This window comes from Poecilia mexicana, unplaced genomic scaffold (genome assembly GCF_051168715.1).
Source record: "Poecilia mexicana isolate PSO_F unplaced genomic scaffold, ASM5116871v1 scaffold_5, whole genome shotgun sequence".
Classification (NCBI taxonomy): Eukaryota; Metazoa; Chordata; class Actinopteri; order Cyprinodontiformes; family Poeciliidae; genus Poecilia; species Poecilia mexicana.
Genome location: NW_028263374.1, coordinates 26424724 through 26449959, shown reverse-complemented (window position 1 = coordinate 26449959; position 25236 = coordinate 26424724). Strand labels below are relative to the sequence as shown.

The 25236-nt window shown below is 35.7% G+C and overlaps 1 protein-coding gene across 1 annotated transcript in view; it reads right to left on the bottom strand.

Annotated features, from left to right (window-relative positions):
- The window catches only part of ngfb (nerve growth factor b (beta polypeptide)), a 28317-nt gene extending 4441 nt beyond the window's left edge, over positions 1–23876 (bottom strand). The window contains exons 1-2 of the mRNA XM_014992372.2: positions 23634–23876; positions 4103–4253 (exon numbers count right to left, since the gene is read on the bottom strand). The gene's annotated coding sequence lies outside the window, so the exon portion shown is untranslated. The remainder of the gene's footprint in view (positions 1–4102; positions 4254–23633) is intronic.
- Positions 23877–25236: the final 1360 nt, after the last annotated feature.

The following is a 25236-nucleotide window of genomic DNA, read 5'->3' as shown; positions in this document are numbered from 1 at the left end:
GTTTTAAAAATTACAACTAGACAAGTCTTAACAAATTTACTGACAATTATATTCAATTAATGCCTCAGTTTAATGTAAAATAAATGTAAAAGAATTCAAAAGCAAGAAAAATCATGATACATGGGACCAGGAGGATGGATTTGCTGACGTCACAAAAGGTCATCTCATGGTGCATTTCTTTATCTGCTGCAGCCAGCTGCCTTTGGCAATCAACTAATGACTAGGCTTCACATGTGTGCAATTTATTCTCAGAATAAATACAGCTGTGAAGGCCTCAGAGGTTTCCTACAGAACATTAGTGAAAAAGCAAAGATAGGAGGACAAAGAAACACAGCAGATATGTCAGAAGTTCAACCCACCATCGGAAATGGAAAGTGTTGGCAAAACTCCAAACAGAATAAACTATGCAGGGGTTAAAACACACATGGCAAACTAAGCGCTCTGGTAAGATGAGTCCTAGTAAAAAAGGTTGGGAAAGATTCATAACCACAGTTTGAGAGATTTTGACAAGTGTCAGTTTAACACTTGTCAGTGTCTTATAGCAGTCATCACTTATAATGCACACAAAGGTATTGAGAGAAGGGAATCATGATCTGATCAATCAATTTTTCTTTTGTATCTTGTAGACAGTTGGCACAGTAAGATTTATATAAAGAAATACACCAAATAAGAAAGAATCATCAAGGCAAAGAGCAGTTTAATGCTTTTGAGAGCATTCTGCCTAAGGAGCCTGCTATGAACGTGGATGTAGTTTTGACCTGTGTGACCATACTTTACATATAACATAATATTTCTTCTTGGCAGTGGTTTTTATTAGTTGGAAAATGCTAGGAAAACAGCAGAAATAGTTCAAGACAAGCATGGGAAACACATTGCTGACGTTACTCTAATGGACTTGAAATTATCGTCATCAAGTATACGCAAAGTGGACAAACAGTTCTAATCCAGGCCCATTTCACACAGTTTAAAAGGGAACCAATTTTTTGTTTTTCCAGTAGCATAAGGAGAGTTATTTTATGTTCCAAGCTGTAATTTTATGTGAAGCATCATCTCAGGGACCAAGAGGTGCTTTGTGGATCCACCATTAACCCAGTCATGGTCATTAACCAATTTGTTTTATTGCAATTTTCCAACTTTTGTGTGTTGTTATAGCTTTGAACATGGCAGCAAAATCCCCAAGTAGGTTTTATAAACTAAAACTAAACAGATGTGGAGCTTTTATTTGGCTAAGTAAGTACAAGCAACAAAAGCTATGATTTGGTTCCAGTGGCTCTCTGGTCTGAGAAAGCAGTGGAAAGTATAATAAAACCAATGTGTTAACTATAAAACATAATATTTATGAAGAAAATAATGTCTTCATTATTTGTTTTTATATACATGTCTTACAACAAAATATTTAATGATTAATAAAAATACAGTAGGTATCACATTACAGTTTCACTGGCTGTTGTGATAGTCTTTTTTTCGTCAACATGTCTTGTCTCACTTCAAAACAGAACGTCTGTACTTTCTGTTTTGAATAAATTGACAAGTTGCTGTATTTAAAGCTGCTCAGCACACATCATAGGCTTGTTAAAACCTGTGGTTCTTCTGCTGCAGCCAGGCTCTGTCATCTAACCTGCCTATTATATGCTGCGTTTGCCTCGGGTGTCAGGGTGAAGGCTTGTGGATAAAAACTGTTGGCACAACAAGTGAACAGGTAAATTCATAGCCTGTAGAATAGTACATAATGTGAGCTATGATATGCTAGCAACCACTTGTGAGAACTATTTAACTTTAACTATACAGTCTCTCACTGGATCTCAGATCTGTGTTCTGCCCTCTCTGTGCTACAGTAGTTTGACATGAGAAAATAACTACATTGCATTGCATTCACTTTTGTATAGTTGCCATAATTACTTCTAACTATACTAAATTTGTATTTCTCAAAAAAAAAAGAAAAAAAAAAAAAGAAGAAGTAGTATTGTAATTTAAATTGATATGACAACCGTAGGGCTCCACACTGGCATAGGTGGTAGCACTAATGCCTAACAGCAAAAAATCTTGGGTTCAAATCCCAGCCTGGAGTGTTTTTGCACAGAGTTTGCATGCCATATGTGTGCATGTGTGGCTTCTCTTTGGGTACTCCAACTTCTTTGACTGTTTGGTTGATTTGTATCTCTAAAGGATGAGTGTGTGTGCATATAAGGTAAAGTTAATTTTATTTATATAGCACATTTTCAGCAACAAGACAATACAAAGTCCTTTCCAGGAATTAAAAGGAAATACAAACAAAATAACATGTATGTGTGCGCGTGCTTGTATGCATTTGTATATGCATGTGTGCATGGTTGTCTGTCTTCTGTGTCCTAATGACTGCTGGAGATAAGCAGCATCCCCCCAATGCAACGAACATCTATAGACAACAGGTGAAATTTGTAAATAGTAAAGCTAAAGTGTACACTGTTACATTCTTTGACAATTGAAAAAGTGGCTGAATTTGGGATAAAAAAAAAGGAATCATCAGACAAATTTGTTTTAAAGAATCAAACATTTAGCAATTTTCTGACAACTCTTACTTTATTTTTCTAAAGGAACCCATGGCATGAATATTCTAAGCAACTTCTTAATAAGTAACAGACAGAAAAATCTTTATATTCTCTTTTATATGTATATTTTTACACTTCATATTTGGCTGAATACTGAAAACTAATATGGTGTATAAGATCACAGTTTTCTACAACTTCAGCTTTTTAGGGAGGACTTTACCTGTTCTGAAGTAATTGGAAACCAATGCCAAAGTTTCAAATAAAGTATAAAAGTGAAAACTGTCTGGAGTACATGGTGAACAAATAGCCAATGTATTTGTAGTAGTTTAAAAATGGTTCATAATCTCCCCAGTTAAAAGTAACCACAGTTTGTCATACTTGCCACAGTTTTGATGACAACTAAAAATAATAAATATGTAATTGACAAACAAAAATACATTAAGAGCTAAAATGTCAACAATTCCTATCAAAACATACAGTAAACATAACTGTTTAGCATTTCAGCACCTCCTGACAAAAACATCTTTGTGAGCAGCAAGTATATTTGAAGTCAGACATATCTTTAGAAACAAAAAAATTATGCTTTTGTTTTTAGATTTCTTACAAAAGCTACCCACATGTTGGAGCAAAGACTAAGCTGCATATCTGGCACTGACAAAATGGATATTTAACAGTAAAGGAAGCACATACCTGATGAACCGCTTTGTGTAATTTAATTTCACTTCAAACTACACAATTTTCAAGCACATACATGGCAATGATTTTATTAACTGTGGCGAAGCATTTGACCGGGAGGCACTTTGATAAATTGCTTAACGTTAAATAGTTCAAAAATTCAGCTTTGAATGTTTCCAATTGAAACATTATTCAATTCATTCATGCATTCATTTTCATAACTATCTGTTCTATCCTTTATAACTTAATACTCTATTCCAGATAGAGTGGGACACTGTGAGGGTCACTAACAGGGCTAACACCCTGGACATGCTGCCAGCTCTTTAAACGACCAAGACAAAAACGAAAAACCACGTAAACTCATTCATATGTTTAAGATTTATAATCACTTATTAACCTGCAACTCTTTGGAGGCCCAGAGGAAGACAGAGCGCTCTGAGAAAATCCCTGTAGGCACAAAGAAAACATGCCTGGTCCAAACTCCACATGCTGTTAAACTTAAAGAGTATAAGAAGTTCAGCCTTAAGAGCGAAGCAGAAGACTCTGTTTGTTAATACCTGTTTCAGATTAGCTCATTTTTAAGGTAAAATATGCTTTTACAAACACAGCCTGACAATGTGAAGTAAATTATCTATTATTAATTATGTACGCATTTCCTAAACAGCATAAGAGTAATAGTTTTCACACTTAGTTTAGAGTTACAATGTTTATTTCTATAATTTAATAAAATTATGCAACTTTCATCATTAGATGAAATACACAGAATGTAGTATACAGTTAAAAATGTCAAATTGCAAAAATCCTTCATATTAAGCTTAAAATGATATAAATAGCAAAAAAAATGCTATTTATAGAATCATATCTGTACACAAACTTATTGGCAACTTTCCATGCCTTACCTTTCAGTGTCTCCGTGTGAACTGCTTCACCTCAGAGGCTCCTACAGGATGTAATTATAGCTCAGCGAGATCTGGGCGCCTCGTGCCATAAGGCCTGGCTTTGGCCCCCATGCAGCACACCTCTGCCCTCCTATGTTTCAGCTCTTCAGTCCTGTTGAGAGACAAGCAGAGAAAGTGCCTCAGTCGCCTCATAAAACCCACTGTAAACACATTCTTTGCAAGACCAATACGGGAAGAGGAAGTTCATATGACTTGTTCCCCTCACCAGCTCATCACATGCTGAACATACCAAAATAATGAAGCTGCCCTGCGTGACGTAGACTTTGTAGATCAAAAGCATGTTGTTTAGTTCACTGTTAACCTTAAATATTGTTGGTATTGTTAGAGACATGAGTTTTGACAAGTTTGTCTGGACTTCAAAACTCATGTGTTCTCAATGACATATATAAAACATTTACATTTTAAGGCTTTGTGAGTTAAGAGTTAAGAGAAATTTGTGTTCAGTGTGTGTGGTTAAATATACACAACTGATGATTCAAAGGGGAATGGATGTCTTGTGAAGTTCTCTTACATCTGAAGAGTTTAATGAAGAGTTTAAGAATCTATTTTTAAGAAATTAAAAGTTGGAGCTTGGAAAAACAAATGGGTGTGCCAAGTAGACAGTTGATAGTAAAAAGAGGCCAAAGTCATGCCATATTGAAGGAAAGATGAATTATACAAGAGCTGCAACATTCAGATTATGTAAAAGTAAGCTAAGCTAATTTAAAACACAACAAAACATGAAGAACTATATTAGTGTTCCACCTCCAGGTAGTAGAAAAGCAGTTTATATGCCTGCCAACATCCGGCAGACAAATATTTCAGAATTTCCTCGGAACTTGAACAAGGCCAAGCAAATTATATCTTTAAAACATTTTTTACTACTAAGGATTTCCATCTGTCAGTGGCTGATGAGAGCAATGGCTTTTGTGCCATGGAGCATTTTCTGGATATAAATTCTCATCTCAAAGATATTTCACTGAAACAAAGATCCATCTTTGTTCAGTGGAACCAAAGTAACGTCATTGGGTCACTAAGAGAGTGTAGGACAGCTGTAACATGTACCATATGGACCACCATTGCCATGAAATTCTGGTTCACCCTAATTTGTGTGGCAGTTATCTTGTTGTGTACTAGAAATGGTAATAGCAAATGAGTCACAATGGTGCAAATATAAATAAACTTTAAAAGATAGCAGCAGAGTACAGTCAGATCTTTCAGAAAGATTTACTGTTCACTATGGAGAGATCTTGAACTCATTATTTACTTGTGACTTAGCTGTCTCTTACCCAAAGTCACAAGTAGTTCTGAATGTCCAAAACTTTAAAAGCTTTTTATTTCAGATCTTATGGCACAGACCAAGACACCATGTTCTGCCAATAATAGATTTGTTACATCATAGCTTTCTGAATCATAATTGAACTGAATAGTGAGGTGCCTGAAAATGCCTGTGAAAAACCTGAGATGATTTCATGGAAAATATAATCCCGTTGTGCTTGAAATACATGTGTTGCTGTTGATGCAGCCCCATAATGCATCTGTACTGTGATCAAGAATGTGGTGTTAACAGTGTTTAGTTGGACCATTGCCATATTTTTCATTTCTTTTAATCTCAAGGGTTAATTGATTCTATGGGAATTAAGTTTCAATGCTCTATAACCCCAAATGGTCAGATAATTACTCAGATTTTTCAGAAAGTGAGTCACTTACACTTTTAATTTCAAACATCTAGCTTGCTAAGATGAGTTTAGTGCAAGGGTCACCAACTCCAGTCCTCAAGGGCTACCATCCTGCAACTTTTAGATTCACCTCTGCTCCAAAATGTCTGAATTCCCTCACTAGCATTCATTCCTCTCTGCAATAGGCTGGAAACGAGTAGCTTATTTGATCCAGGTGTGTTTGAGCAGAGATGCATCTAAAAGTTACAGGATGGTAGCCCTTGAGGACTGGAGTTGGTGACCCCTGGTGTAGTGTGACACTAAATAGAATAGAATAAAATATAGCAACAGTAGCCAAGGTAAGACTCACAGAAAGATAGAACCTAAAATATTGACAAACAAAATGAAGAATGAAAATACTGTACAGTAAGGGCCAAATTTCAAAATAAATATCTTGTAGTTATACAATAAATAGTGATCTCAGGTCCAAAGGAATGTGCAACCGAGTTGGTTAATTGAAAATTATGAAGTTAAAAATGTGCAATATATTTTTCAATATACTGCTGATAATCAATAAAAAGATATTTGAAAAAAAGAAAAATGTGAACATACTAAAGCACTATTTTCCCATCACATTAAAAGAGAAGATACATGCTAGTGTCGTAGGTGTTCTATGAACTATCCGCCATAAATCAGCAAAAGCTTATCCAAAGAGATAACATCTATGACACAATTCATAAAAAATGTCTGAAGAAGTAGCTGTTTTTTCAAATCATTGCTGCTGGGAATGGCTCATGAAGCAAGTGGTACACTTGCTAAATGAACGGAATGTGAGCCACATGTAAACAGAAGTGAATGGGTTGTTAATCTAAATGACTGCAGTGTGCTCCTGTACAGAATCCACACCAGCACAGGAAGTGTTTTATAATTAAACAAGGGTGGTCTCTGGATGTGATGAGATTTAAATGGGTGAACATTAAACTGCAACTTTGGTTCATTCCTTTGCAGTCTTTTTTATGTTTGACGACTACAAATGTACAGTAGCTATATTAACATATGCCATAAATGTAAGGGAAGAATCACTGTTGTGCTAATTCCCTCAGCACCAATGTATGTCATGACATACATGCCTGAGATACATTTTTGGACAACTCGGTTCGCCTGAAACCTACAGAAGCTTTTTAAGTGGCCCTTGAGATGTTTAGGTTAAGATGTGCATAAATTTAATTAGTGCATACAATTAACAGGTAACAGACCTGACCCCATAACATAAAGATAATTTTAAAATAAATACCAAGCATTGATGTTGGGACAACTGCTGTCAGCTACAAGAAACACAACAGCAAACAAAGTGAGTTATGGAAAGAAAAAAAACTTAACTCAAGTATTTGTGCTGAAAGCTGAGCTCTTGCAAAGTCAAATAAGTATTTGACATTCTGATTATGACAACTGAATAGCTAAAAAACCCAGCAAACCCAGATAAACAGTAATCCAAATTGAAAAAAAACACACAAAAAAATTTATCTATAAACCATGATGGTGAAGGTATAGATCTGAAAAGAAACAAAAGCATTTTTGCTTTGTTGAAAGACACAGTGGTATCAGTTGTTTTTGTAAATGGAAACATGCTAAAATGTTAAATAAAAACTTCTTTATGCTATTTAGTCTGGTTAGCATAATTCTAAAATTAAATGTAATTTTGCAAGTTAATTAATGATAAAACTAACTGACTGTTCTAGTTGATTTGTCTTTACCTGTGCACCTTACTATAAGTCACATCTACGAAGTTTAAAAAAAAACAAAAAAACACAAAAACAAAACTGGAAACGCACATATTTATGCAGCACTGGGCTATAAGCCGCTGATATCTCCGCTGCTCGGTTTTCCACAAGGAAAAATTAATGAGTAAATCTGCTAATAAGGCCGCAGGCCTCCGTCTCCAACGTTGAACCATGGTTTCATTCACACCGAGCTTATTACGTGCAGCGGCTCTTTTTCCGTCCTGTACTGCCAGATCGATAGCCTTCAACTTAAAAGCTGCATCATGTGAACTTCTTCGTGTGATTTCCATGATGAGGAGGTATGAGTTTGAACAGGGCCGTGCAGAGACCACTAAAGGGGCAGGTGCTCAAAAAAAAAAAAAAAACAGGGCACATCTAACCGCATTCTACGACAGAATATTAAAGCCACACAGCTTTCAGAGTTTAATAAACAATGATAAATTACAAAATTGTGAGATATACAATCAAAGTTAAGGAAAATCTCTATATAGAGCATACAACTATGTATATGTAAGATATTTTATTAGTAATTTCTTTCTGCAGGTCTATTTTGTTATAGGAAAGTATTGCAATATTCAAACCCACAATTTAGCAAGATATGTAAATCAGAGCTGGACCACCAGACATATTTTGTTTTTACAGAATTACACTATTAAAAATATAAACAAGGGCACAATGCAACCTTTTAGTGGACTGTAACCTATAAAACAAAGAGCTGCTTGTTTGCTACACTTGCAGTGGAGATGAAGATGGTTCATTCAGGAAAGCAGAGCTGCATCAAACTTCAATGTGGAACTGCAGAAAAATGAAAAACAAAAAAGAAAAAATTGAATTGTTAATGCATGTCACCATGAGAAAAGCCTACTGAGTTTTGCTTAAAAAACTTTTTTTAAAATTAAAATCAAACATTTTTGTCTCATGAAGTGAAAAAAATGATTTGCAAAACAAACTTATTTGTGCTTGTCAGAAATCTTTTCTTGCTATTCTAAGTTTTGTTTGACTCAAAGTTTTGCTTGTGATTTTCACATGACTTCGTGGGCCCAAAATCTCAACAAAAGATTTCTGATGTGTGCAAATAAAAGCTTATGTTTGACAAATAACTTTTTTAAGTTCACGAGACAAAAATGAGTTAATTAAAAAAAATAAATAACAAAATACTTTTTTTTTTTTTTAAAAAAAGAGAAATCATTACAATTCCAAAAGTTTTGATTACAATTTTATTTTACTTAATTGAGGTTATTTTTTTTTTCATTGAATAATTTGAATTTTTTATTTTTTTTTACTTTATACTCTCTGAACCAGACCCTAAACTTACCTGTATGGAGTTTTTTCCCCTTCATTAATGACACACTTCTATTACATACATTATATATATACATATATACATCATGGTAATTCAGGGTGAGTTATTTTTAATTCTACATGAATATCCTTGTTGGACTTTTATTTAAGTGCTTTCTACTTCAAGATACATTTACCTAACGCTGGAATAAATGCAATGTACATTATGCTGTAAAGGAAATTAGAAGACATATGGAGATGATCGGTTTTGGACGGGCGATGTGCCCCTATTGCATAAGCGATACTGAAGAATGACTGCTGTCATTAACGATACATGGAAGAAGCTTTTTTGTTAGCTAGCAGCTAGCTGATAGCACAACAGCAACAGCCTAATGTCTGTATGATAAAAATACTGAATCGATAGATAAGAACAGTTTTTCCTCACCTGGCTGTCTCCTCCAGGTCAGTAGTTCTTCAGAGTTAGCCAGACGCAGAGGCCTCTCAGTGTCTGTTGTATTTCATTACCTCTCTGCTTAAACCGCTACTCCGTGCTGAAGCAGAAACGATACTTCAACGTTTTCCGTCATCTGACAAGTAGCAAGTCTACTCAACTTTATTCACCAAAAACGTTTTTTTTTTAATTCACCAAAAACTGATCTGTAATCTGGAACGTTCGTTACGTTGAGCTCCAGTTAGCTGCCTTATCTCACTGTGCGAGAGGCAATTTTGCGTCATGTGTCACGGGCAAAAGGTCAAAGGTAACAAGGTGACCGGAGGGCTTATTATGTTGTACAAAAAAAACAAAAACAAAAAAAAAACAACAAAAAACAAATAATTTTAGTACATGTTATTATGTGTTAAAAGAGAAAATAATAATAATAATACCAAAAAAAAAAAAGACCAAAAGGGCACTTGGGGGCAAGGAGCAAAAGGGGCAGGTGCTCAACACCCGACCCCCCCCCACCTCTGCACGTGCCTTTGTTTGAAAACATTTCTCCGTCGTGCCTGCTGCTAGCATGTGCTTGTTCTAAATAAAATTTAGCGCTTTCTTCTTTGATTTACCATTTTGACTTCCAATGATTCACTTCCTGCTAAAGAGCCCCCTGGTGGCTGAAGAAAAATCCACAGAAAAGCTGCACCTGCTATAAGCATGGTTCAAATCGTGGGGGAAAAGTAGCGGCTTATAGTCCGGAAAATACGGACTATAAGTTGGATTTTATGGTTTTATATTTCCTGTATTTTCTTGGTTCTTGGATAATAACTGCTTTGTATTCACTTTACAGTGCAAATAAACTAAATCAGCATTCCCATCAGTTATGTGGTCTCTTACTCTTGAATGGACAGGCAACCCATAACCACTGACCTACAACACATTAGCTCTAATGGAGTTGGTTTAATGAGCCCTGGCCGAGTTGATTGACAAACAGCCGGGTTTGGTTTGGCATACAATCAAGTCCAGGAACAATTCATCTCAATTCATTCATGGGGTAATAGTCACAGACTTCTGTAGTAATTGCGACAGACTGGCGACCTGTCCAGGGTGTATCCCGCCTCTCGCCCGGAACGTTAACTGGAGATAGGTACCAGCAACGCTCCCGACCCCACTGAGGGACAAGGGTGTACAGAAAATGGATGGATGGATGGATGGCTGTAGTAACATGATCCACCTTGGCTGGCTGTTATTCAAAGGGGAAGGAAGGTGCATGTGACTTTATCTATCCATTAAAGCTTTAAATAACATGCAGCTCATTACATTACTATGGTCGTTTGTCTACAACTGATAACCAGGATGAATGAAGCTCCCTTTGTCTTAACTTAAGGAACCAAGCTTTGAGGAGATAATGCATCTGGTGAATCTGGATGCTTATTACAAACAATTTTTCAAGCACATATTTATCCTGATAATGGAAAGTAGCCAACTGAGGGAACACTTAATTTTTACTTTATGTCAAGCCATATGTAGGCTCTTTCAGGGTACTTCAGTTTCCTCCACAGTCCAAAACCCATGACTGAGAAGTTAAAACTTCAGTTTCAGTTTCATTGAAATTGAACTAAGCTTAATATCAATGCACAAATGGACAGTAAACTCATGTTTATTAAGGTTAATGATGACATTACCAGAAGCAACCAGAATTGAGCTGATTTGCTGACACTGTTGAGTTTTGAAAAATTTGAAGCTGTTTTAGTCAGCCTGACTTTTCCCCTGAGAACTCAGGTGAAAGAGAATATGATGAAGATCAGGGAGCTTAAGAGCTAATACACTAAATTGAACTTTAACTGCTTGAGTCAACACTTGTTTCTCACAGTCATCGAGGAATGAAGGATGCTGTTGGGCATCAAATCTGAAACAAGCAATGGTGAAATAGTAAACTGAATAAAACTGATTGTGCTTTATGTGTTGTGCATGAAAAATAGTTCAGATTAATGTAACTTCGTTGTATAGAAATGTCCAGCTAACCAAGCAATACTTTCCTCGCAGTAACTGCATTTGTAAAAGCTACTTTTGGATTAAGTAGTTTGCTCTGTTAACTCACTGAGTAAAGGTCCTGAGTTCACATCTCAGCTGGGTCTAAGGTGAAGTTTGCATGCTCACTCTGTGCATTCATATATTTCCTCTGGGCACTTCTGTTTCCTCACCTCAATGCATGAATATGAAACTGCTGCTAAGAAAAGCTCCAGCCTAACCATTACCCTGAATAGGAATAAGTATAGAAAATGGATGTTTTGAAAGTGCCTTTACTTTTTTAAATAAGTAGTTGCATTGTGTTTACCTGACCTAAACAACACTGGTTAGTCCAATGCTGTAACTCACACCTTATTGCCTTTTCTGTTACATTATACAAAATAATACCTTTACTGCTTGTGGAAACATGATTGCATTTATAAAACAAGTAAAATGGCTTGGTAGTCAGTAACTGCAGTGATAAAGCCAGTTCCATATCTTAAGTCCTAATATTATTTAAAAATATGATGCAAGATGACCTTTGGAGCTTCTTCCATAATTGATATATCAAATTCAATTTGGCTCAATTCATAAATGCTTTTGTAACTCAAACTATGCAGGTTTAGTCATAGAGTCTTTGTACATGCTGATGGCTGTGGTTGTAGGAATGATTTTCTGTAGCAGTCTGTATCCCAGAGTGCTACAGTTCTTCATCACCTCTGGCGCAACATGATCCATTATGGATCATGTTGTGTTCATAATGGTGATGACCATTATGAAGAACCTCCCGACTGAAGACATTCTGTTTTTCTGTTACAGTCTCATGAAGAGCATATTCCGAGTTGTCTGTTATGTTCTTAATTTTATGAAGTCTCCCTTTTGTTGTGCAAACTGCTCCAGAGCAGTCTCCAGAACAGAATCAACCTTTTCAGCTTCTTCAGCTTCTTCAGCTGCGCACAATGCTAATTCTGCTACTCCGACATGACGGCAGAATAAATTGCCCTCTCCACAAAACTTAGTGAAGTTTGGCCTCTCGCTGTCCCTCATGTGCAACTTTACTGTCTCATTTCCAGTCCAACCTTTTGTCAAGACGTTGGGATATATTGTTAATAATTATGGTCCTAATATTTATAAGAACAGTGATAACGTACAATCTATTTTCTTGCTGATTTTTTTTCCCCTATCAACACACATCTGCCTTAATTTATCCAATTCATATATATAAGATGTTCTGCGTTAATGAAAAAGACAGACAGAAAAGTTCTAAATTTTTGAAAGAAATATTGATAGGTGCTATTTTTGAAGTGTTTTGTAAAGATATAGAATTAACCTACATGGACAAAATGTAAATGATGGCATTTAACCATACAGAGTCATTTAAAAATTCAAATAGCAATGAGTAAAACATTCCAAAATAAACTTAGTGTGTTTCTATTTTCTTTTTAAACATTGGCTAAAATGACAGTTTTCCTCTGTTGCTTTTTGTTTAGGGTGCAGTCTAAACAGCAGAAGCCATTTCACTGAGGTTTGCTTGTTTCATAACAAATATACACAATTTTAAATGTTATTTTGGAACAAAACTGGATCCCTGTTACTATATTCCTACTTGCCAAAAATACAGTCCAAAGGACAATAGAGGACTGTCTGTAAAGTTAAATATTATGATCCCTGTATCGTATGTCCTCTTCTTGAAACATCCACGTCATAATTGAAGGATGGAATTCCTAATTAACAGTTTCTGCATCTTTACTTTGTTGTTTCTATGGATGCACATTCATGGACAGGAAGATGCAGCAGTGGCGGGATCTAAACATCGCGTGTGTTGACAGACTAAAGTAAACAGGGCGTAATTTTGTTGATGTGTTGACTGGACAGTGAATTCCATCCAGAGGCAAATGCTTCAGTGTCTAACTGTACAGGTTGAAGCTGCATTAGAAAAGACAAAGGCACAGTTGAACATATAATGAGACTGAACGTAATTAAAAGAAAAGGAAGTCCCAATGATTTTCCAGATATGATGATGGGAGAGTAGTTTGGTCTTCACTGAAGCTCCCAGTGGAGAAATAGTTGTTCTCACTTCCAGGTCTCATGTCAGGTTGCCTACAGTGTGTTTAATTTGGAGTCTTTTTGACAAAGAAGCCAGCACACTGACTCACTAACACACAGCACAAACAGCAACTGATGCCAGGTTAAAGGCTAAAAACAAATAAAGCCTGTTAAGTTTGGTTGGGAAATAATTTAATGATAGACACAATTTATGGTGATTATCATCACCATATCATCGATTACCATCGGAAAAGTATTCACATCCTTGAATCCTATCCATTTTGTTTCATTACAGGTACTACATATTTAATTTGGATTTTATTGGACACGCTAATAAAAAGTAGTCCATAATTTGAGCCTCAATGAGTCAATACTTTCTGCATTTACAGTATTTTGAGCTGTGCATATCTAAATGGAGGAATGTTTACCCATTCTTCCTTAAAAACAGCTCATACTCAGTCATACTACAGAGAACGGACACATGAAATTTAATTTAGATATTTTCTTTGATTGGATTAGATTTTGACTTGACCATCTAAACACTTCAATATGTTTTGATCCAGACCATTTTATTGCACATCTCACTTTGTTTGTGCTTTTGGAAGATTAACTCCCAGTCCACTCTCACATTTTTATCAGTCTTTGACAAGTTTTCTTCCAGAACTGCATTAAGTTAAATTAAGTTTATTTCAGTTTCACCTGTCCAGAACACATTCTTCTACATGTTTGCTTTGGAACCATCCAGGCTTTGGTATAAACAGCAGCTGGACTTCTTATGGCTTTCTTTCAACAATAGCTTCCTTCATGTGTCTCTTACATAAAAGCCACATTTCTGAAGTTCACTACTCCTACTTATTTTGTCAAAGTATTTTCTCAACAAAGCCGTAGATCTCCTCCAAAGCTATCTTTGGCTTATTGGTTGTTTTTCTCATTGATGCTGTCTTTGTTTAACTTGTCTATTTATGTATATAGATACTGAATGTATTAGTAGGTTTAAAGCTGTGAGATATTATTTCTTTTTTCACATGGTGGGCAGAACAACATTCTGGGTGGCTAAATAAAAACGCAAGCCACATTTTAAAAAAATAAATTTTCTTGTGAAAAACAAATTGAAAGCTTGTTCATCTTTTTAATTGAATTAAAGTTTTCATTCACTTTAAAATTATGCAATACTCAGTATATGACGTTTTTGGTTGCAACAATAGAAAATGCGGAAAAGCTCAAAGGGAACAAAAATTGTAAGGCAGTATGTGCACTTAAAATATTCATCAAAACAGACTGCTGCCGTTTTTGCTTTGGATGAAACCAGGCTAAACCATTTTTTTAAATTTTAATGTCCAAACCTTCATTCAGAGATGGCAAAATGGTAATATTTAAGCATTGGACAACTTTTTTTGGTGATCTATTTAAAGTGTTTTCCTTATGTCAGTCACATAGTGAGGCTTTCTACATCTGCAAACCTGTTGAGGCTTGTCTACAGTTTATAGGGAAGGGAAATGTCATATTTTTCTTTGGGGCGACTTGTCAAAGAAAACATGTTAGTAAAGATAATAGCTTGCAATCCAAGCTTGTAATTTCCATTTTATCCTAACTGCTTTCCTGTTGCATGAAGGAGTTGCAATGTTCTGCTATACTATTATCAAGCAGCAATGCAGCAAACCATTTCAAACCGACCTTTGCTTGAGTAACACAGACTCTGCTGGCAGTCAGCTGTGATTTAAGGCAGATGTGTGAAAGTCTCTTGGACACAAAAATCCAAAGTCGTCTTCTGGTCCAAACTGAGACAAAATTGAGTCTTGCTACAGAATACACCAGACATGATCAAAGAAATCAACAATCACAGAAGCGAAAGCTAACTTTTCTATCCAGCACTTTTTGTGTCAAAACAGAAACTTTAAACTCTGATTTGGCCGTTTGGATAGTAATAGTTTATTGAACATGTCTATGTGTTAAGACACATTCTTATAAAATAGCACCATGTAGTATTTACAACCTAAATGGTTTGCACAATAGCTTTTGACACAGAACGCAAGTCTGTTTTATATCTGAGTTGATATAGTAGAGCTAACATCTGTAAACGCGTACAGAAAAACATTGTGACATAAAAGACGAACTGAAATGAGGACAAAAAAAGGCATCGATAACTGCCTTAACATTTCATAGTTTTCTGAATGAAAGATGTGTAATGAAATCGGTGACAACAGAAGTCATCCTTGTGAGAATGGAATGGAAAATGGCATTACTTATGATGTTGTTGTCTTTCACTGCATTGAAAAACCACAGATAACTGCAATCACTGAACACAATCTAGACAAGCAACGACAAAGCCCAGACTCCATTCAAACACTTCAAATTAGTCAAACATATTCTAACAGAAATGAGTCAGAGTAGAGAAATGTGGTATTTCATCATCTGGTGGCTCATGTTCAAAAATGGACATTTGTTTTGCGCTCCAACTTTGGCAGATGTTGATTGTCTGGGATGAACTGCGTCATTGCAAAGTTTCTTTGTCAATTAACTTTAGCTCACATGAAAAACAGTCTGTGGGAACTGAAGATGTCTCAATTTTTTCTACAGATAGCAGAGATAGTGGATCCTACTTTGTTGCTTTAGCCAAGAGAACCAGTCAATGTGCTTTTTGGAGGAAATAAAATTGGTATATTCCTCAGATGTTGCTTTTATTTCTCTGCTCTCTTAAGAGATGGATTGGCCAGACCTTGACATCCTCTTGTGTCCTCACTTGGCCAATGTCAAGTCTGTCATAACAAAAATCAGATCCTTTAAACAGATTGCAAGACACATTTTTCCCATTGAAGATTTTTAAAGGAAACAATGAGTTCAGTATGTTTCTATCAAAGTATTTTCCCCTTTTTTCCAAGTGCTGCTATTTGTCTAAAGCTGTTGATTGTGTTGATTGTTAGTTTTATGGGTTTCCAGACTTTACTTGGGCATCCACCCATATTGAAAATCCCTGCCAAAGAGGCCACCCAGTTTACACTTTCATTTTTCTTATTTTCCTAAACATCAAAAAAGGGATGTTGTCCAATGTTTTTTACAGGTTCACATAAAATATATCTGAAGCTGTATTTCTGGAGATTTTATCTTGGAAGTGTAGTTATAAGCTATGGTGTCAGCAGTTTGCATTCCTGGATTTATTTATTTTTTGTCTGTATGATTATTCCCACTCCTTTGCGCCAAAGCAGAATAGATTGTCAGCATAATTTGCAATGTTTTTACACTTTTCAGATGATAAATATAGCTTTGCGATGGTGAAAACACAGCTAAGAATCCTCCTTCAGTTCGGCTTCAGTATGTGAACTCCTGGTGATTCTTTTCAAGTAAATCTTCACAGACAGAGTAACTCAGCGTTTTCTTTTTAGTTGTGTGTTTTTACAACTAAACACACAATTTTAGAATAATCCAGTTAGTACACTTTGTCAGACAAGTATGAGCACTGAAGTCTCAGATGGAAGTCGCTCCTTATCATGAGTTTTTCTCAAAGTACTTTGAAATTTTAAACTTTTAATTTTTTTTTTCGGTGCTCCAGGAATTCATTCTTTTAGAAATCACAGCGCTACACAAAGAGACATTTAAGTTCAACATTTTTTAAAACCTTTTTTTCAAATTTACCACAGCCTACACTACTTAGATTCATTCAGTTATTTACATACTTAAAAAAAAGTGGTTAAAAGCTGAACATAGTCCACTGTTGTGCAGTTCAGTGAGCAGCTGGTTTAGGGGGATGCGTCATCAGGCTCGTCTATAACTGTTTATGCAGGTCATTCTTGTCTCTTCTTCTTTGTTTAGCTCTGACCTATTGCAAGCATTGTCAAATGTCGTGGCAAGCCAGGCTTTCACAGTTTGTTTATTAAAGTCAATAATTCCAAATGTGCTTACACAAAGCAAATAAATAGGGACAGATTTGATGGATTAGGAAGATCATATTTCTGGGTAAATTATGTGAAGGACATAAACTGGGAGGGGAATCTTATGTGGTGCAGAAAAAGAAAAAATGTTTAAATGTTCATGTATGCAATAAACAGCATAGTGTGCTGTATACAACATCACCAGAAAAGTAAACATTAGCATGAATGAGGCTGCAGGATAAATCGCGAGGCTAGCCGTCCGTGGATTCTACCAACTTTTCTCTACATGTCACAGCAAACATCACAGGTGTTTGGGGGTCTGTAAATGTGAGGTTCAAAAGGTTTTGTCTGAATACCTACCAGTATATGTCATGTTTATCTTAAATGAACAATTAGCTTCTTTAAGATTTTAGAAAGCTTGAAGCTATTCATACATTTCAATAAATGAGAGTTCAAAATTAATGTTTGACACAATGAACAATCAAAATTAAAAGTTATAATCAATTATTATGCATTTTTCCAGTCAGGAAACGATTATGATGCAGTGATTTTGATGCTTAAAGAGGGTTTTCTGAGTGTAAATGTGTTTTGTAGTTTTTCACTGGCTTTCTAAGAAGCTACTAAGTTTTTTTCTGAAAGGTTGGCTGCTGGAGTTGAATTTGAAGTTAGTGAGACTCTTAGAATCAAGGAGGCATGATTTTCTGACAAACTTCATCAAGTGATCAGACTTTTTAGATCTGGTTGCATAAAATGTACTTTTTTATAAATCAGTTTGTTAGAATACCTATTTTTAAGGTTCATCTTGAATGTTTGGTAGGTTTCCTTTGTACTGCTATTCCCTTTATATCCAAAGTGGGGAACCTTTTGGATTTCTTAAGTGCAGTATGAGACTAGACCTTGCCCATCTGACTGATTTGATTTCTGGAATCAGCGCTGCTGTTGGAGCAGTAAAGTCAAATATTTCTGCAGCTGAGAGGGAAACAGATGCTAGAATCCTCCTGAACCTGCTGCACATGCTTTCCTTTCTTAGAATAGAGGAAGACATCAAAAGTAGGATTCAAAATCAAGTCAAACGGTGTGCTGCGGTGGCGCAGGGGTTAAGCACAGTCCACATATGGAGGCATCAGTCCTTGACATGGCTGTCGTAGGTTTGATTCCCTGCCTGGTGACCTTTGCCACATGTCTTCCCCTTCTCTCATTACCCGCTCTCCTGTCAACGATCAAATAAAGGCCACTAGCTGATGAAACCTTTAAAAAAGAAATCAAGTTAAATTATCCAAAGAATGCTTGGGTGCTTTTAATATAATTTTTTTCTAATGTTAACTGGGTCATTTTTATGGTTTTTAGTAAATGAATAAAAATATGCGGTTTATAACATCTTGAATATTAATATCAGCTTTTTGAAAATGCTTTAGTTTTTTGTTATAAACTCCATAACAAATTATAATCTTTTTTAACTTCTTTTCCCTAAAATCCAATGTCTTACTGAAACTCTTATTTCAACACTACAACTGTATGAGTCCCCATATCATGGTTTTCTCCTTTTCTAAATAATTTCACTTCTGCTGTTAGGCAAACTAAACAATGTAACACCATAAAAGTGGCAGTGTGTATTTTTGTTTACATGTGTGGCAATGCGATCGGTTCGGGGTGGTGCTCATGGTTTTACAGTTTCACACCAGAAGAAATTTTCCTCACTAGTCTGGACTCCACAACTCAGCAAACTTTTAAACTTAAAACTCTGAAAAATGCCAGTTAAATAATTTAAATCGAGAAACTACAGTAAGTTTTCACTTCCCATCAATTGTTTTACTTTTGGGCTGGATTATTTTAAATAAAAAGTACAAATGTTCTATAAACTCAAAGATGCAACAAATTACACAAATATGTAAATAGTGAACATATCTTGACAAGCAGAAGTTATACATGGATGGTTGAATTTGAACTTGGATGATTTTCAGGATAAGACTGAGTCAGAGTTTATAAACTTTCACAATGTGAATGTGTGTGGTCTTCTAGTAATTTTCACCGTAGAATGATAAAATACAGCAGCCTGCAGGGGGCTTCGCTTGAAAGACACAATACTGCTCAGGCACAGGCCTGTTTCAATGCTTGGAGATTCACCTTTCCTAAATGTGGTGTTCTCTATTAATGCCCTTCTAAAGCAAGTAGAGAGTATCTCTGACTCATTAGGGGAGATAACTGTCTGCAGGCTTTAACAGTATCCTTTAGTTCTTTTTGTGTTTTTAAGTGGGCAGCCAGGTCTTTGAAGTGGGCCTGAGGCAGAAAGTGATGATCAGACATGTTTTTGTGGAAAGTCAGATGATGCTATGATTATACATGAAAGACGGATTATCAAGCTTGATGACTCTGAAGGTACGAGGGACAGAGTCTTCTGTAATGGTGTGTAATTACTGTCAGCTCGTCTGAGACATTAGAAGAAGAGGGTTATCCAATAAATATTTTCTATAATATCTGTTAAAAAACAATAAAAAAATACTTTTATTTTAAAAGATAATTATTTTTTTATTAAGTAGATGCCCTTCCTGTTTTAAGTTTAACTATTTCCCTATTATCCTGTTTCTATAAGTGGTTATTGATTTTGAACAAATTCTTTAATTTAATCTTCAAATAATTACCTTTGTAAAATAAATATATCAAACTCAGTCAGGACGGTGAATCTGTTTGGGAAGAAATTAGTCATTGAGATTGTTTTAACTAATTTGCCATTATACTTTAAAATAATGACTGCATAACCAAAAATCCAATGAAAACAATCCTGATTCTATTCTATTCGCCATAAGTTACAAATGAAAATAATTTAGTCTCATTCTCTCTCTAACTCACTCTACTGTTAACTCAGGATGTGGAAATCCAAAGAAGTCACAACGCCTCGCAGAACAATTACAAACTTTTCATGCCAAACATCATGAATAAGAAGCTTTGGAATGTAGGATAGTGCAGGCCGTAGCAGCTCACTACTGCACAAATATTGGTTCCAAATATTTGAGGGCTCTCATTAAAATATTTTGGTACAAGTAGACTAATGATACACCGTGGAGCACATAACAAATAAGCAAACACTGAAGTAAGCTTTTTAACTTGCATTTTGAACTTAAGTAGTAAGCTTCAATGGCCTGCACAACCAGTATCTGAATACCATGCAATACCAACTTTATTTAAATAGCACTTTAAAACAGTGATAGCTGAAGCAAAGTGCTGCACCTAAGGAAATAAAAATACAAAAAAGAACAATCAAATATAAATAAGGCATAGGCACAATCAAAGATTAAACACAATGCAACTAGTTAAAGGGGCAGTATTAAGTAAAATTTACTCTTTTGAACTTTACATCATGTTATAAAGTTATTCCTCCATCGAAAATATGCATGGAGTGTTGACCTCATTCTTTTATGCATGCTTGAGAAATCATTTAATTTCCCAAGGCAACCATTTGGGCCTAAACTCTCACTGAGTGCCATCTTTTCCATGCAGTTTCTCCTTGAAGCTACAGTCGGCAAGCCGAGCTTCTGCATTTCAGATCACCCCTCCTCTGTCTGTCCCCGACTCAACTCCTCCAGACTAGCAGCAGCAGCAATCAGCAAATGCATCATGGAACTGCACATCTTCTGAGCTCATTAGAAGAAGCTCTTCTCAGTCCAATGCTGGTAAGAATGGTTGTGAACAGCCTAATGGAGAAGCTATGTTATGATGGTGTGCTGAATGTGATGTGTTGGAAAGAGCTGGAGCTTCTTAAAGAGACAGAGTCCTAATTTCAGAGCATTAAATTGGGAAGTTAAATTTCTTGTAAGTCGTGTTTGATGTATACAGCAGTTTTATAACACCTGGAGGTAACATAGTTACTTGATTGTGCTATAAAATTTAATCATGCCTGTAAAATACATAATACTTTTTGTTTGCTCTTTAAAAACAAACAAAAATGTTTTAAAGTGGACTCTAAAATGCACAAGGAGCCAGTGAAGTAAGGCTAGTTTATGGCATGAAGCATCATTTTCAACCATCTGCAGAGGAAGAGAAATCGTTTACTCACTCCAACAAAGAGTCCATTACAATAATCTCAGTGAGATGAAATAAAATCGCTGTTTCAAAGAGAGGTTTGGACAGAAAGGATTTAACTTTTGCCAGCCGTTTTAGGAGATAAAAGCACGATCTTACAACTGGCTCAATTTGTCTTTCCAATTTAAGATCAATGTCTAACTTATAACCCACATCGGTGACAGTTGATTTAAAATAAGCTGTCAGGGGTCCCAAATCAACAGTGGTGAAATCACAGGGCCCTCTTGGTCCAAACCTCTATTTTCTTTTCATTTAAATTCAGGAAATTCGTTACTAAGCAAACTTTAATATTATCCAAGCAGTCCAAAAAGGCTTTCATTGAAAAGCTGTCCTTCTGCTTTAAGGTGGTGGGACTTTGTTGATGGGTCTTGCTTGCTTTGAATCTGATAATCATCAGCAAAGAAAAGGAAAGCGATTCATTAGATTGCTCCTTATTATGGAGCCAAGGGAAGCGATAAAAGTAAAAAAAAAAAAAGAGGAGCCCTAAAGCTGAGCTTTGTGGGACCCCAAAAGATAGAGGAGCGCATATTCAGTGTCTAAAATGTTGACACAGTAGGATTGATCAGCCAGATAAGATCTAACCCAAACAGGACATGATATTAAGATACTGTGTTTTGAATGTCAAGAATCCATTGGTACCATTGTAATAGTGTTGCACTCTCACTCTTTTTAGACTGATGACGTTTGTGTAACCTGTCAAAAGAATGCTTTTGACTTGTCTGTTCTTTCACTCGTGGAAAACTTCACTGAAAGGAACTACAGGGAAAAACATTGATATGTGATCAAGTAATTCAAGTTTTCTTGATGACTAATATTTAGAATGATTTAGATTTTATGGATTGGTAATTCTCTTTTTGTATCAAAGTGCCACATGGAACAAAACACGAACGTTTCTGGAAAAGTTTTCTCAAACATCTCAGAATGATAGATGAGGACAAGAGCCATCAACAAGGTCCCACCACCTTATAAGCATTTTTGACTTTGCGGTTCAGACTTAATTACTGTGACTGCACTTTTCAGTCTTCACTGCGAGACAAATGGTACATTTATATGTGCAAACACATGTGGCTTTAGGTGAGCCATGGTCCATAAATCAAACATGTAGTGAAATGCATGCTAAGAACAAAACATATCACATACTCAGCATACTTGAGATAGCGTTGCGGATATTAAGTTACTCTCCAGGCGTCCTACCAATATTTGCCAGTGAAGTTTTGTAAGAGCATCATGTGGTTTTCTGAACTAAGCTTTGATGTCTGCACATGTATTCTTTTCCACGACTTAAAGCCCGACAACACAAAATAATTTACAAAAATCTGAGACAAGGAGCCATGTGGTATCCAGTTTTGTAGCTTGTCCAGTAAAAGTTTAACCACAACATTTCTTGTCAGCATGTGAAAAAAAAAGTCTCTGATACTTCACAGATGCTATAAGCAAGGAAAAACACTTTGCTCCTTACCGCAAAGCATCAAAGTGTTTTTAATCTATTGAATCTATATGGAAAATATAATCCAAGATTATTAACCATAACTAAGAAACTGCATATCAAAATCCAAGTTGTGCATTTGTATGTTTGCATATCAGCCAAGCTCAGCTCTATGGGCAACTTGCTACCTGCAGCCCACCCCCCTCTGATTTGTCCCTCTTTGTTGCTGTAAACCGACTACTGCTTCTGTTGTCTCTGTGCAAAGAAGCCTTTCTTTCTGATAAGCGTTCTCCTTTTAATGCCAGTTCGCAATCATGCAATGCATATCTGAGTTACCTCCTTCATGAAGCTGACCCGTTTGCTGTAAGCCAAGTACTTTTGGCGATGTCACCCTGGTAAGCATGCAGAACTTTAAGTGATTTTCTCAGCAACTATAAAGGCTTCCATATGTATAGTTAAAGGTCTGTTAAAATTTCCAAGAGTACCAGATGAAGTCATCTTGAGTCTAATAGCTGAGTTTTATGTGAATTATGCAATAATTTGCAGTAGGTTTGTTGGTGTATATTATTTCAGTTAAGTGCCCTGCAGCTAGCTTCTTGTTTACAACCTCAGATGACATTCAAATAAACCAATTTGCAGGAATGCATGAGGAAGTGAGAGCAAGTCTGATCACTTCTATTGTAACACAACACAGTTAAGCCTAGTAGATTTCTTGCAGGATGAGGAGAGATGACAGGTGATTTTCATTAATTTACAATGAAAATCTAAACTAAAATTATAACAAAATGTTATGCGTATATAAACTTAAAACATAAAATGGTTTGCTTACTTAATAATGAGCTTTTTGGTTGCTTTTTTTTTTTACAGTGTAATGGCAAATTCATGCATTGTAAATGAAAGTTTAATCCACCTACCTCTAAAGTATCTTCTCCCATAGATGTAGAATTCATGAAGCTTCCTGAAATATATCCCAGTTTGTACATCCACTTCCACAGAACTCCAAGAGCAGCACAACCGTTTTAATCCAAGCACTCCTATCTGAGCCTTGCACTTGTTTGAAAATTGTTCAGAAAGAAAGTGAGAAACTTCTTACAGGCTGCAAGATCTCTGCGGCTGCACCAACCTCAGGTCCTAGTGCCCCCGGTCTGAAACGTTACTTGAATATATATGGGTGGAGGGATACATTTTAATAAGCTCTCATAAAAAAAATGAGCACAAAGCAGTTAAGAAAATCTTTTATCTTGTTCCACAGGGAATCCCATTGAAGATTTTTAATGAGTATTTTGCTTCTCCTTTGTTGCAGTCTTAAAAATGGATTACAATCAAAATATATTGAACAACTTCCACAGACAAGTATGTAGCCTTTGAAGTGCCATTTGAAGAAAATATAAATTGAGGACAGCTTGATTAGCCATAAATTTAAGGTACACACAGATATGAACATAAATTTATTACATCCAAAGGTTAACTATTAATGATAACGCCTATATATTTTAGCTAACTATTTACTACTGATCAGTAGACCAAGGTTCAAGTAAAAGCTTGGACTCACAGGACAGTGATTGTTAATATAAACTTACAATATGCTACATTTAACTGACTTATTTACAATGATCCTCAGTTTTTTGATGTGCTTCTTTGATTTTGTATTCTTCATTTTTGGACAATCTGAGTTGAGAGTATACTACAGCACCTTTTCCCTTAGTTCCAGCAGGCGTGCGGAGCTGCTTCACAGTAGATGGAAAACAACTTTTTGCATTTCCACCACCTTGTGATGGCAGCACCAAATTACAACACAGTACTAGTATTCTGTATCCTGTAATAACTAAACAAGTTCCTTAAAAGCAATTCCCATTTTTGACAGGCATAATCTTACAGTACAAATCCTATTAAATCAGTGTTACAAGAAATGTTGTATTGAAACCTGATTTAGCTCTGGAAACAGGGAAACATAGGAACATAGAACACAGAAATCATGACTCGGACTGCAATGCCAGCTCTGCTGTTCATACTCCAAGTATAAAACATATAAAAAGAATAACAATTATTTACATACAGTTGCATGTACGTCTTTATGTATTCTTGTGAATACCCTATTTTTGCAGAAATTTGAAAAACACAATTTATATGAATACACTTTTTTTTTCCACAAAATCAAAGTACAAGTTAGAATTCCCCTTTCTTATTTACTTATCCTCATCAGATTTTTTCAGTGTCTGTATCTAATGCAGAACTTGATCATAATTAACAATAGGAAATGGTTGGAGTAAAATTAGGTTTGAGTGTATTGCTCACCTTTGTGCTGTTGAATGAAGGTGAACTTTGTGATTTGACAATGCTAATTTTAGTAAAATTATTTGTCAAGTTTTTTAGCTACTCTAAACCCAAGCAAAAGTATTAATGTTGATTCTCCAACTGGCTTAATAGCAAGTCCTTGTTGTGAATTTCCAAGCATTAGACAAGTCTTTGTGAATGAATGTTAGTAACTCAAAGTACAGATTAGAAAGAGATGCATCC